The sequence below is a fragment of the Mus musculus genome, chromosome 10 (assembly GCF_000001635.26).
Source record: "Mus musculus strain C57BL/6J chromosome 10, GRCm38.p6 C57BL/6J".
NCBI lineage: Eukaryota > Metazoa > Chordata > Mammalia > Rodentia > Muridae > Mus > Mus musculus.
In genome coordinates, this window is record NC_000076.6 from 13,960,463 (window position 1) to 13,974,978 (window position 14,516).

Genomic DNA, 14,516 nt, shown 5'->3' on the forward strand with positions numbered 1-14,516 from the left:
ATACACGGCATATATGCATATATATGTGTATACACAAAGGGACAGTAGGGGAAAAGTGCTTTTGAGGCATTGTAGAAATTAGTCACATGCCACTCATGGTTGACTCAAAAATATGAATATGTCCATACCTTTGAAAGTTTCCCCTTGAAAGGAGAGAGCCTCTGAGGGGTCCTGCTTGAACAGAGTCAGTCTGGGGCCAGCTAGGAAGATGAGTCTTCTGGATTCATTGCATATTGTTCAGTCTCTAAGGTCCTTAGAAGCCATTGCAGCTATGGCCAAAGATGATCTAACTGATGGATCGTCACATGGTATAGCCACGTGATGCCAACATTACAGGGTCATGGAGGCTTCCACCCTGATCTCAAAAGGGAAGCCTTCGAGGCCAGACATGTGAGCGGCTGCCCTATGAGGGCAGTGAGTAAAGCTGTAATGGTACAGCTGAGATTGGAAAGCGCAGAAAGCCGTAGAGGAAAAGAATAGGCAGTGAGTCGAGTCAGCTTAAGACAAAAGCCACTTGGGTGCAAATGAGATGTTGGAGAACTGAGGTGGTTACCCAAGCATCTGAGACTCACTTCACACCACAGCATGGCCCCGTTTCTGGACACGGTGTTTGTTGTGATGGGATTCAGTCTTGCTCACATCTGATCCTCCCTGCTCCTTTTCTCCCATTCTTCTTTTTTAGGGTAGGCAGGTTATTGTATCTTTATCTTTTTGTTTTTTGTTTTTTGGTTTTTGTTTTTTTTTGTTTTTTTTTTTTTTTTTTTGACAGGGTTTCTCTGTGTAGCCCTGGCTGTCCTGGAACTCACTCTGTAGACCAGGCTGGCCTCGAACTCAGAAATCTGCCTGCCTCTGCCTCCCAAGTGCTGGGATTAAAGGGGTGTGCCACCACTGCCTGGCAGTTATTGTATCTTTAAGTATTCTTTCTTTTTTTTTAAATTTAATTTTACTTTAGAGGCCCTCATGGCTAAGAGTTTGCTGTGAGTCTCAGTGCAGGCGTTGAATTAAGTATTGTACCTCTGAAGACTTTGGGGAGTACTTCTTGATAGACTAAAACATTTTGCATTATAAAATGTCCATAAGCCTTGGTGATCAGGGATGGTGGTATGCTGTTTTCTAAACCTGAAGTTCCCTCCTAGGCTTACCAATTGAACACTTGTTCCCCAAATGATTGTACTATTTGACAGATGTTGGGAAACCTTTGGAGTCAGGAGTCTAGATGGAGGAAGTTTATTTTTGGAGGTTACCTCATGACCCCATTCCTTTCTCCTCATCTTAATGATTTTTCTCCTGCTGTGACAATACACTATGACTAAGGCAACTTATAAAAGATGGAGTTTCCAGTTCCAGAGGGTTAGAATCTGTAATGAAAGAGCGAAGGCATGGGAACAGGTGGCTGGAGCCACACCTCCTAATGCTTCCCATACAGTTTCATGAACCGAGTACGATTCCCATTCAAACCACCACACTTCTCTTGCTGCTTCCTGTCAACTGCAAGATAAACAGCCTCATCTTTCATGTGCTCTTAATAGCAGAGCTCAGGATTTGACTACAAAAGCCTCAGTTAGCAACAGGGTTGGTTCTAGATACTTTATGTATCTTTTTGATGATCAGATTGTGTGACCTGTTGAAGTAGGTCTTAAGCACTAGACTGCAGTAATGGTTAACTGTGTTATCTGCTAGAAACACAGTCTCAGGTTTAGAGGGGGACTGGGTGGTATAAAACTTGCCTGTCTTCAAACTTGTCCTAGAGTGGGAGGGATCCTTATGGTAGCCTGGAGTGCCCATTTCACTTTGTTTTCTCAGGCACCCCGTGCCTACCCTTCTCCCCTTGGGGTCTACACACATTCTGGGGCTGGAGGCCTTAGGTTAGTCTTTTCTATTTCCTGAAAATCCTTCTCCTCCAGATACTTGCAATGCTAAATGATTCCATTAATCCCAGGTAGCAAGATTCTCTTGCCATGTCTCTCTGACCTGAGTGGTTGACATAGTAACAGGACTACGCAGCCCTCCACCTACATGATTAATCTACCTTGCCTTTTCTCCTTCCTCTCTGAGTGTCTTCACCTTTCAAAGTCCTATACAGTCAGATGATTCTCATATTTATTACATACCCTGCTTCTTCTCTCTTTCTTCTGACTAGAAATCAAACTCCTTGATTCATGGTTCCCTCATTTGCTCACTGGTGTGTCTGAAGTATATAGCATACACTCGATACATGTGTTTTTAGTGATAGCAATTTTTCTTCTTGCCACAGGGTGAAAAACTGTAAGTGTACCCAGAATCATTTGTATTTTAGTATCGTAATACCTCACAATGCAGAGTGCCAAAATCTTCTGTCCTTTGAAACTGAGAAATGCTGAGAACAGGGTGAGTGATGGGGTGGAACTGGTCGGTGCTGATGCTCCACAGAGGTGATCCAGCTGGATTTCCTGTGACTTATTTAGCCTCACTTCCCATGGGGTTTTTCTTGGGGGTAGTAGTATGCAGTTTTCTAACCAACGTCATCTTTAGCTTTGGAGGGAGAATTTTTCACTTATTATACTACCCATCTTATAAGCAATCAAATATCCAGATTGTGAGCAGTGTGCTTGGGAATATAGATATACAATATGAATTATAAGAGAGATTTGCTTAGATCAGTGGTACACCTTTCCAAGAGAAGCTGAAACAGCAGGCCAGGCAGGTGAGACGTGTGGGGAAGATGAAGATGAGGAGGGGGGAGACAGGAGCCCAATGTCCCACTGGGCATCTGGCTTTGGAATGGCTAGTACTGGTTTACACTTTGTGCACAGTGGCTTGCAAGAGACAAATCTTGGGCCTATTAGAGAGAAAGCAGTGATTGATGTATAGAAAGGTAGTGAACGTTGTCCCAGTTGACATTCCATAGTTATTGGTGGTTTGCCTGCCTTAAAGGAGAACTATGGTTCAGTTCTTGGGCCAGGAATTCCGGAGGCTAACTTCTGCCCTTCCCACAGGGTCACCTGTTAGCTGGTATTAGCATTGATACATGTTTTCAACAGTTGTCCCTTCAACAATTCAGTCCACAGTTTCTTCCTTGAAGCTTGAAAAATTTCAGACAAAGCAATCATTGAAAAAATGTCGAAGATTGATTAGAGACAATGTTTCCAGTGGTCCTTCCATTGTAGGATCAGAGAACTTCTTAACTGTTTATAAATTGCCTCCCTTTAAAAGTATGTATTTCAATGACTCATTTACCTGCATATAGTCACAATATCCTACTTTCTTTAGCCTTTTAAAATGTGGTTAAGTTTTCAACTAATATTCACTTCACCAAAGCAAAGCTGCCTGCTACTCTCTCTGTTTGCTCAATTTCTGAGTGCTTGGGCAGCTGCTCTGTTGTGTTTGCTGAAAAGAAATTGGATTCTTAAAGAAACGGAGTAATCTTCTCTATTAAGCAATTAAATAAAACGGACTTTTAGCGTGTGGACATGAAAGTGGGAGAAAGAGGGAGAGTGTGGGGGTGGAACTTTTTAAAAATCACATTTGGATTTTAAAAGATGTAACTTAAAATGATGCTTGGTAGATTTTTTTTTTCTATTAAGGCTTTCTAGTTTAAGGCAACGGGCAGCTGAATATCAAGGAACTTACACAATGAAAGGAGAGGTTGCTTAAATGGAAGCAGGCCGAGTTTGAGATCCATTTAAACACACACACACACACACACACACACACACACACACACACACACACACACACACACACAGAATTAAGTTTATTGCATATCTCCAACTTTTCTTCTTCCAAAAGCGACTAAAAGTGCATTTTGTAGAGTTGCTCTTCACAGCAATGCTGTCACAACATGGGGACTCTCATAATACTGTTTATAGGTCAAAACCAAAACCAAAACCAAAACGAAACCAAAGGCGTTTTTCTCCAACTCATTAAAGAGGCGGCCCTTCCTTTTTAATATATTCACTTGTAATGAGAAGGGTAGCGATTTTTTTTTTTAATGTCTTGACATTCGGTAACTGTGAAAACTGTGAATGGAAACCTAAAACATCTTAGTTATTATCTGCCTTAAAGCAGAACCAGAGTTCAAGTCTCAGGCCCGGAATTCCAGAGGCTAATTTCCACCCCTCCCACGGAGTCACCTGCTCCGGGGGAACCCCGGCCAGAAAGCCGGGTCGCGCCAGGTCAAATCTTGTGCGTCTCTTGTTTACTCCGCCCCGGGCAGGGCGGCGGCGCGGACAGGCGGGTGGGGAGAGGGTGCTACGGCCCCGGGAGCTCCTGAACGCTCGAATCCAAAGAGTGGGCGGCGCGCGGTCGAGCTCCGTGGAGAGCCCACCCGGAGGAGGCGCTCCGGGCGCCGGCACCGCCCAGAAGCCAGTGTCTGCGCTCCAGCGCAGCGACCTCTTGGGAACCTCCCTTGAGGGTGCACACGAGTCCACACACGCTGGGTAACGGCCCGAGGGAGCCCCGGTGTCCCCCGGGTGTTGCCGGGCTGGGGAGGAAGCCAGAGTCCCGGCCCCTACTCGCTTGGGATTCCCTTCCCCTCCCCCAGCCCCGCCCAGCTCTCCCAGGGCTGGGTGTGATTTCAGTCCCTAGCAGAGAACCAGAAGCGCGCAGCTGGAGGTGGCAGCTCGCCCCCTTTCCCCCGCTCGGCCCCCCAGGAAGCCGGCAGCTGCTCCCCGCACCGCTGCCCTAGCCTATTTGAATACCCAGACGAGGGCGGGCGGCTTCCTGAGCAGGGTGCACCCGGGGCGCCCTGGGGAGTGACCCCGGGGAAAGCAATTGGGGCGTTTCGAGCTCGTGAAAACTTCGTGCTTCCGCCCCGGCACGGAAAATGCTAGTGAAACACACTGTGAGCTCCAGGGGCTGCAACATAATTCCCCACCACCACCCGAATTGTTAACAAAATCGTGAGTGCAGCTGGAGGGTGAAGAGGCGAGAAATCCTTGGTACGCGGGCAAAATGTAAGGATCCCACAGATCACAAGGAACCAGTACGTGGGAAAGGGGGCTAGAGAGGGAAGGGAATGGGCGCGAAGGAGGTTTCCACACCCTAGTAGGAAATTCTCAGACCGCTCCAGACTCGCCAGTGTTTCTGCGTGGCAAGCCGATACCCGCTCTCAGCGGAGATCTCGGCTCCGAGGCAAGAGAGCGCGACCGCGACCTTCCCTCCCCGCGCGCCCGCATCAGGGCCAGTCCGGGTCGCACATCCTTCGCCCCGCTGGCCTGCTCCAGACTGGTTTTTCTGGTTCAGCCTCCCTCCCAGGGACGCGCTGGGGGATCCGATGACGTCGCTGGCTGAGTCTCTCCCTCTTCCTCCCTCCCTCCCCTCTCCCCCGCCCGCCCTCGCCGCGCACTCCTCCTAGTAACTTCTGTTCGGGGAGGCGCTGCCAGGAATAACCCGGTGCGTCCACAGCCCGGAGGGGAGGTGGCCGCTGCGGCTCCCGCACGCCGACAAACTGCGGCCCGGGTCCTGCGGCTCAAGCCCCAGCCTAGCGGCCCTGGCCCCCGCCCTGGCTCCATCTCCTAACAGTGTCCGAAAATAAATAAATATATAAATAAAGACAAGAGGAGCCTGGGCTGGCGGTGGGGATCGCCTCCCTCCCTCCTCCCTCCCTCCACGCCCGCCCTCCCTCTGTCCTTAAGGAAATGCTACCAGACACCCCCCACCAGACACGCTCAGCCTGGGCGAGGAGCAGCCGCCGCAGCAAGAACAAGGGCACCGGGGGGCTTTCCTCCCCTCCTCCTCTCTCTCCTCTTCCTCCTCCTGCGCTGCGGTGACTTTACAGGTGAGCGGCCGCCGCGGCTGCGAGGATCCCCCCCACCGCCCGCCGCGTCGCGCCCTCCTTCGGCCGCTGTCACCCGGACTGCCGGGAGCTGACAGCCGCCCGAGGGGCTCGCGGCCGGGAGGCTGGCGGCCGGCGGGAGGCGGGCTGGAGGTGAGGGGGTGGAGAGCTGGAGAGCGGGGCGCCGCCGTGCGCTGTCTCTCCCCGGTGGAGGAGGGTCTCCGCAAAAAGAGAAAGAAAAAGGAAAAAGAAAAAAAAAAAAAGACATCTTCGGTGACTGTGGCACAAGTATTTGCCAAGTTGAGTCTTGGACATTGAAGCTTGCCCGGAGCCCGAGCAACTTGAAAGGTCCTCTGGCTGGGTAGCAGCCTCCCTCCACGCTTCGACTCTTGGGTACTGGGTGCAGCCCTGGGGTGCGTGGAGGGCGCACCGGCCGCTGGCAGAGCAGAGCGGCGGGAATCTAGGTCCCTTCTCGGCTCGGTAAGTGGCCTCGGTTCTGTGTTTTTCCTGCCTGCACCAGAGATCGAGCTTGTTTCACTTTACCCTGAAATCGCCTTCGCCCAACTCCATCGCCCCCTTCGCGGCGCGCGCCCCCGGCCGCTTTCCTGGTGGCCCAGGGGTAAGGGTCGGAGGAGGCGGGGATGGGGGAGACCTAAGCAAGGGGGGGGGGGTCGGGCGCATTAGGAAATGCGGGGAATACCCTGGCCGAGGTTCTATGCAGATGAGGGGAGGCTGCTTTGCGTAATGTCCTGGGGGGAGGGGGCCGCGCGGGAGCGCTGGAGGCAGGAATGTGCCTGGTTACTAATGAGGGACGTGCACCGGCGCGCACCGCCGGGCCACCGCTGCGGCTGCCGCGGCCGGCGGTCCGTTGTCAAGTAGCGGGGGAGGGGGCGCGGCGCGGCGCGGGGCTGGGGGCGGTGCGGGCGGGAGGGCGAGCGGGCGAGCGGACGGCAAGGGCCGGGCTGCCGGCCTGCGGCCGAGCGAGCGCAGCGGAGGCGCTGGCGCTGGGCATTTCTGTGACTCCTTTCTCCTCCCGAGCGAGGAAGGAAGGAAGGAGAGAAGGAAGGAAGGAAGCGAAGAAGGAGGGGACTGTCTCCATGGAAGGTTCAGGCGGAGGCGCCCTCGCCTTGCGGGTGCACCGGCCGCAGAGCGGCTCCAGCCGCCGCCGGCTGGCCCCCGGCGCTTGGAGACGGGTGGGGGCGGATTGCATGCTTGTTTGTGCTTCTGGTCGGGGGATCGGGAAGAAACATGTGTGTTTGGGCAGTGCACCGCGAGGAGCTGGGTCTGCGCCTTTATGTCTGTTCCCTGAAGTGGGTGGAACGTTGGCCCGTTCCGGGAATGTTCCATGACGTGGTGCAGCCACAGGAAGGGGGTTAACGAGGGGCTCTCTGCCGCGGCGGCTCTGCTGGCTGCTATCAAAGCAGATGTGCTGCTGCCGCCGCACCTCTCACCTCCCTTCACCCCCAACCCCCTCCTTTCCATTCTGTGCGTCTGGTGCTGGTAGGGCTAAGACAGGAAAACATAGCGTCTATGTATGTGTGTGTGTGTGTGTGTGTGTGTGTGTGTGTGGTGAGGGTGATGTGTCTGTCGTATTTGGTGGGGGAACGACTCCAGATCAGCCTTGCCATCCCAGCTGTTATCACAGATCGGTGCGCTTTATACGCATGTGCCTCCCGCGTCCTGTCCCTCTTACATAACATATCCAGTGCAGCAGAGGACAGGAGAAAATGCGACCCCAACCCTCCACGCTCAGTCTCTGTGGAGGCTAGAAGGTCGGAGAGGGTCTCTGGATGTTGTGCTGCAGGGATGCGGCTCCCAGTGGGGAAGAGACCGAGGGGAAGCAGGGTCTCTTGTAGTGGTTCCTCAGTCGCCTACTTGAAAGCATCTAAGTGCAAAGGACTGCAGGAACTAGTCCTCTGAATGCGAAAGCTTTTGACTTGCGTCGCCAAGGGAAAGTGGGCGCTCTCACCTCGGAGACGCAGAGAAGAGAAAGGGTCTGTAATACAGTCGCCTGGAGGAGACCCGCAGAAACGTGCTTGGGCTGAGAACAGAGGGCAGAGGGGTTAGCATAGAGGCGACCAGAGGAATCTCTTGATAATAGGTTACACTGGAAACCCCAGGACACCTGTAATGGCTTAGAATTCACACAGGAAGCTGTGTGTGCAACTGACATTGCAAAACCCTTATGCTCTGCACAGTTATTTAGGCCTAAAATGAACACAGAGAGGCTTGCTTCCGGTCCTTTCATTATAATAGAAAAATTGAACTGATTTTTTTCGTTCTTCCTTTTCTGCCATTTTAAAAATAACTCTATTTAAAAACTATATTGGTACTTTCTTCCACTTCCAAAGCAAGACTTCAATAACTCACAGGAGGGCTGTTTTTGTTTCTTCTTCTTCTTCTTCTTCTTCTTCTTCTTCTTCTTCTTCTTCTTCTTCTTCTTCTTCTTGTCAATGCAGAGTCCTTTTCGAGGGCTATTTTTTTCTCTTCAGCAGTTTCTTTTGCCTGAATAATCAAACCCAGAAATTACTTGAAGTATTAATAAGATTCATACTAATTACATTTTCAGTACCCCCCCCCCCAGAAAAAGGCCATGGAACTTTAGACCCATTTCCTTTAGTGATAATGATTCTATTTGTCCTTGAGCAAACCAAGTTGTTTTAGATATATTCACATATCGTTACATACATAAATGTGTTAGGATCTGTGAATGCCTGGTTGCTTATATGTCTTATAGGCATGCCAAGATACAATGTTACAAGTTACCTAAGACGGTTGTATAATGGGCTTGCTGGGTTTGAGTTTTAGGATGCGGGTCCAGCAGTTTTATTAAAACTGGAACGCTGTGCATGTGAATAAGGTAGAACTCATTTTTTATTGCTAAGAGAAAATTCTGGTGGAGCCCTAACGAGTCGTGATATCAGGTTACAACTGCATTCTTATTCCAAGCAGTCAGGGAGTCTGCAATATCCACAGACGGACAGTGTGCTTCGAGTGTCATAATCTCTTTGACCACTAGGCTTGAAGTGGGCAGTATAGTTCTCATGTGCAGAAAAATAAAACATTATGATTACAGTATATATAATTAAAATAAATGTTATGATAAAATAAATAGTACAGGGCCGACTCTTTTGAAAATTATCTAATATAGTTTTTTTTGCTTTGAGAATAGGAGGGGCATAACACAATTGACATCTGTAATGTGTTTCAGTGATTGTATTTTATTAGATTAATTATTAGTACCAACTAATATTTATGTATTTAAAGTTGCTTAAAATTAAGTAGATTAAAGTTGATTTGGGACAGTTAAGGAGGATGGTAGTCAATATTAATGATAGTACAGATTTAGGATATGTACTGTTATATACTATAAATATAAGACAGATTATATTTTAACTGGTTAGATGGGGGGTTGGCAAAATAGTATTGACATAGATAAAACATTTCTGTAATAAATGCCATAAGAAGAATTTATTTCTGGTAACATGTCACATAAGGAAATGGTCCTGTTTGGCTACATTGGAAGGTTACCTAGCAGAATCTCTTGATTGATCAGCTCCCTTTCCATGGGATGCATTTACAGATCTTCTTGTTACTATGAAACAAAACAGAAGACAACATATACGCAGGCGTGCCTTGGAGAGTAATAGCGCATGTGTCAGCTTGAACTGTTGGCACTGTGACATTATTCAGAAGTCAGGTTGAGTGCCCTATGCTTATTCCGGTAAAATGATGAATTTTATTTTATACTTCGGCAGTGTGTTGTGTCTCTGTGTGTGTGTATGTCTTTGTGTGTGTGTGCGCGCGCTAAGGACTTCATTTCAGCCACAACAACAAATAATAAGTTTGCTATTTGTGTTTCTTTTCAGCTCTTGACTTGGTACCTGTAGCTAGCAGAGTTTACTTTGAAAACTTCAACATAGGAAAGACTGGTAGAAAATATTTGGCATGGTGAAAGTGTGGCGCAGTATTAGATGTGAAGTATTTGTAACCTGGCGTGGTGACTGTTCTAATACTGGGAATGTGGCTCACAGCAGTTGGATATGTGCTGTGGGTCGAAAGGCTTGCTCCTCTCCTGTTAGCTATCATACAGTTTTCACACATTACTTCACACCAATGCAGGGAGAACTTTTTGTTACTTTAGTCCTTTATATCAGACCTGCAGGTGGAGAAGTGGCTCTCTTGTATACCTCTACTTGAACATTTCAGAATTAGACTTCTCATTTACGAAGTTGCATGTGAATTCACTGTGGGTCTGTGGTTTGACTAAGCCTTGGTATGTTGGTGTTGTGACTTTTAGAGTGGCATCAGAGAGAGGAGCCAAGGGAGTTTGCTAACTCTGCTTCCTGGAGTTCGGGTTTCATCTGGAACCTCAAACTGTGCAGGTTAAGTGGGTGTGTTTTAGTCACTGAAGGTCTTCACTAATGCTGATGCTTTCGTGAGGGTTTTTCTTTGAAACTGTGGGTGAACATAGAGTATTAAAAAAAACAATAGGGAGGGGCTGGAGAGATGGTTCAGTTGTTAAGAGCACTGACTGCTCTTCCAGAGGTCCTGAGTTCAGTTCCCAGCAACCACATGGTGGCTCACAACCATCTGTGATGGGATCTGATGTACTCTCCTGGTGTGTCTAGAGAGCAACAGAGTACTCATATGGATAAAATAAATAAGTCTTTTTTTAAAAAAGAAAAAAACGATAGGAAGGCTTTTATGATAACAAAGTTGTATGTGCTTGAAGGAAATGTCTGAGAAATGGTGTTACTTTCTTACTGGTTCCTGGTGTCACAACAGAGCGGTGCTGCCTTTGTGTTGTTATGGTAAAACTTAAACAGTTTGAAAAATCAGTATTTGGTAAAGGTGTTAGACAGCTTTTAGGTCGTTTGGAAAACTATTTTAGCATTAAATTGTTGTGACCTAATCTAAAGCTTCACAAAGGGGATGTGTTTCTTGTCCCCATTCAAATTTGACTTCTCTGTGATGATCCAGTAACGTGGGCCTTGGTTGGCTATGTGTTTGAACTGAACCAGAGCTGATTGAGTTTCTGTCACCTTGGTCTGGAAGCAAGAGTCAAGTAAAGAAAAGAGGATGGGAAAGTTTTGAAAGAACAATGTAATTGTCATGAGGTTGGGAGATGTCCCTGTGTTCTGGGGCTGAAATCAAGCCAACGGGGGTGGAGGGCTGATAGCAAGAGAGAAGCGATAACAAGATAAGGCCAGACCTTGAGGGTCAGGCCTCCTCCTAGGCAGGTTGTGACCGCATGAATGATTATCCAACCAGGCAGAAATGAGGCCCGCTCCTAGCAAATTAGGCTGTTTGATGGCCATGTTATTGGCCAGGCTAGAAGATGGTTGTTGGAAAGTGAATGTCCTGGGGCTGGATGAAGATGGATAACAGACATCTCCTTTGTAGTGTTTGTTTATCAGTCAATCGGTTCTGACCCTATGGAAGTTTCTAATGGCACTGGATGCGCTGACTTCAGCTTGTACTACTATTTGTAGTCATACGGAGTTTATATTTCAAAAATATTTATTTGGGGACTCTAATAAGCTGGATTAGCCTGTATTATTGATCCAATTGATAAATAACTACAAATTCAGAGCTTTTTAAATCAGGGTCTTTGTGTTAAGTAACCAATTAATCTTTGGAGCCATGTATGAACTATGTGTTTCTCAACAACTAGTGAAGAATGAAGCTTTACAGTTCTCCAGATAATTTATTTACATGACTGCAAATGTCAGCATTTGATTTTCTATGATTTGGGGTCAGAGTAACATAATGTTGAAGGAAAAGAACTGGAAACAAAGACTTGTGAGGATAGCTTTCCTTTCACTTGTATCATTTTATTAACACAATCTCCATCTTATTTATTACTGGAAGATGTAAGTCTCAGTCCACAGTTCAAGTCCGGACTCTGTAGACAACCTCACTGCAAGACAACACATCACTTACCTCCAACTTTCAGGTTTCTTTTTTAGCCTGGAGAAGATGTATCATTTACCAGTAAACCTTACTTATACTATAGAATTAAAACGTCCAAGTCCTGGAAGAATAAAAGTGGAAGCTTCCTGCTTCCAAAACTGGAAAGAACAGAAGGAAGGAAGAGAGGATTTAAAACTGGGAGTTTTGAAGGCTGAATAAAAGAAATGAACGGGTGTGGTAGGGTAGAGTGGAGGCGGTGAGGTGGGGCGGGGCATAGGCTGGAGGCGGGGCTGGGAGAGTCAGGCAATCCTGGAAAGGTAGCTGGTTCTAGAATCTCTTGGACCTTGAGAGTCTATGGAGGAAGTCGGTATGCACCTGAGGATTGGGCCCGAGCAACAGTGCTTTGAAGTGTGTGACTTAGTTTATAAAGTTCTTGGTGGTAAGGAATTGGTCAGATTGCCATAAAATTCACACACACACACACACACACACACACACACACACACACACACGGAGGCTGACTATTGAGAACGCCATGTAACGTTCAATATGGAAGCTGTCTCTGTTGTGTGACAGTGAGACTTCTTCTGGCTTTATCTTAATGTTACCTTAACTGGAAGTAAGTAAACAAAGCGATTAAAATACTTTATTAAACATTGCCCATGCTGGTCTGAGCAGCATTTTAGGCGAATTATCTCATTATTATTTGAAGCAATGAAGTTTCACCCTAGAAAATAGTCACAGCGATGGAGTGCAAAGGACCATCAAATACCAGTGTGTAAGAGTGCTCTTAGTTACAATCATAGAATGCTTGTACTTTGGGGCGGGGATGTTTAAGGATTAGGTGATTCACGAGCAAGCTATTAGAACACTGTTTTTATTGGTAATCAGGTGTATCTAAGTCCATGGCACTGTTGGATAGTGAGTGGCGGGTTTAGAGGCAAAGCTTCATTTGGCAAAAGAAAGCAGGTCATGGGAGATCTTATGCATTGGGGCAGAGTCACTTGATGTGAAAGGCCAGCAAAAAACTTGGGATTTTTGGCAGCTTACCTAGGCTTCAGGCAAACGTGGATACACCCTCATTTGTAATAGCTTGAGGTTCTGTAAGTATACATGCCCTCATACAAACATAGAAACATAGAAAATCATATGTGTTCAGCAAGAGAGAAAATACTGATAGATACAGAGTAACACTGCTAATTCTTACCTAGGTAGGTCGTGAAAACATTTTAAAATAGAGACACTATCTAGTTCCATATAAGGAAGATTATTGGAAAGGTAATTTAAATTGTAAGTAGCTTTGTACTCCAAAATGGGGGATTCATTTGAAACTATGCTTTATTTCTTTTGGAAGCCAGACAACTAGTTTAATAGTGTACATATGAAACGCTAATTTGCCTTGTTAATTGGATGCAATTAAATTGAGGTTATTTTAACTTCTTAATTGTCTGAAAATTACATGTGTTGCCATGCCTCTGCAGTGGAAGGCAAGAGCCAGGGAAGGTATAGCGGAGTATAGTGCGCAAAGGCTTGGCTCTGTCTTTGCAGGGAACTTTTTGTGACAACCTGGAAGCCAGACATCCCAGCTCTCCGGACTTCATTTGGAAAGGAAAGTGATTGGGACAGATGGCTTCTCGAGCCTCTTCCAACGCATAGTCTGCATATTCTATCAGTTTAAAAATTCTACTTCGTCGTTAGAGGGGATGCAATGTCATTTTATTCTGCAATTATGGTATTACCAGACTGGAAAAGAAAAACACTTAAAAAATTGGCCCAGGGCCAATTTAGCAAATAAGTGAGGAGGACAGGATTGGAGGTTTACAGAGCTCTTGTCCTATGACAGGCCCCATAGCAGGTACTACTGCCTGCTTGTGATCTCACCAGTACCAGGAGACAGTTTGGTGTTACTATCTCTGTGTTTACAGTAGAGGAACTGAGTCATTAGTGGAGCAGGGTTTGAACTCAAGGCTCAGTGCCAATCCATGGGGTGTGATTGTGAGTCTTTCAAAAATAAATATATATATATAAAGTCCAACCATTTTCACCACTGAGTACATGGGTTCCCTCAGCAACCTCTGGCCACACCCCAGGGATCCAGTGAAGATCGAATGCTTCAGGAACCTGGATTTGAGATCAGAACAGGGTGAAATCTACTCAACTGCCCCGAGGTTATGAAAGGAGGGAATATCTGATGGAGGGTCATCTAGAAACTTTGGTGGGAACATATGCTCTAATCTCCTTGAGCTCCTGGAGAGGGAGAGTACCAGGCAGCTGTGGTTATTTTTAAGGGAGATTACTCTGAAATAAAAACACAAAAAGAAGTCAAATTGTTGTGACAGTACAATATTCCTGAGATATTTTCAAATGGTCTGTTAGATTCTTGATTGAAATGGTTTAGGAAACAATGTCATAATGTACCGGGCTTCACCGGTTAACAAATGGACCCGCCAGTTAAGATCTTGGATAGGTCTCATTCAGCTCAGCCCGTGTGCTGTACGAGTGAAGTGAACGGAATTCTCTGGTGTGGGAAGGTTTTGGTCTAAAAATAGCCCTTGGTGCCTGAATTACCCAGTTTGAACCTTTGCCTAAGTCTCAATATCTGGGGAAGCAGTGTTCACCCCTGAGGCCTTAGGTCTCCTTAAGAGACACCACGGGGGCATTTGGGGGGGCTACTGACTTTAAAATGCTTTCCTTATTAATTTAGCAAATATTGGTGATCTGAAAAAAGGTGGTGGTCTAGACATGGAGGCATCACCCGGGAACAGAATAGTAAAAAGAGGGCCTTGGTCCTTAGACAGTTTGCTTTCTACTAGACAGATTTAGAAGTGTTTTCTGGCAAATTCAG

General features: G+C 46.9%; 1 protein-coding gene across 22 annotated transcripts in view; it reads left to right on the forward strand.

Moving 5' to 3' along the window:
• The first annotated feature begins 1,146 nt into the window (after positions 1 to 1,146).
• Positions 1,147 to 14,516, forward strand: part of Hivep2 (human immunodeficiency virus type I enhancer binding protein 2) — a 189,770-nt gene continuing 176,400 nt past the window's right edge. For 8 of the 22 annotated variants that reach the window (XM_006512556.2, XM_030244891.1, XM_030244892.1 and 5 more), the window contains exon 1: positions 1,147 to 6,235. The gene's annotated coding sequence lies outside the window, so the exon portion shown is untranslated. Of the gene's footprint in view, positions 6,236 to 6,436; positions 6,619 to 6,670; positions 6,949 to 14,516 lie in introns of those variants that run through there. The other 14 variants (XM_030244900.1, XM_030244902.1, XM_006512559.3 and 11 more) reach the window with 6 other exon arrangements.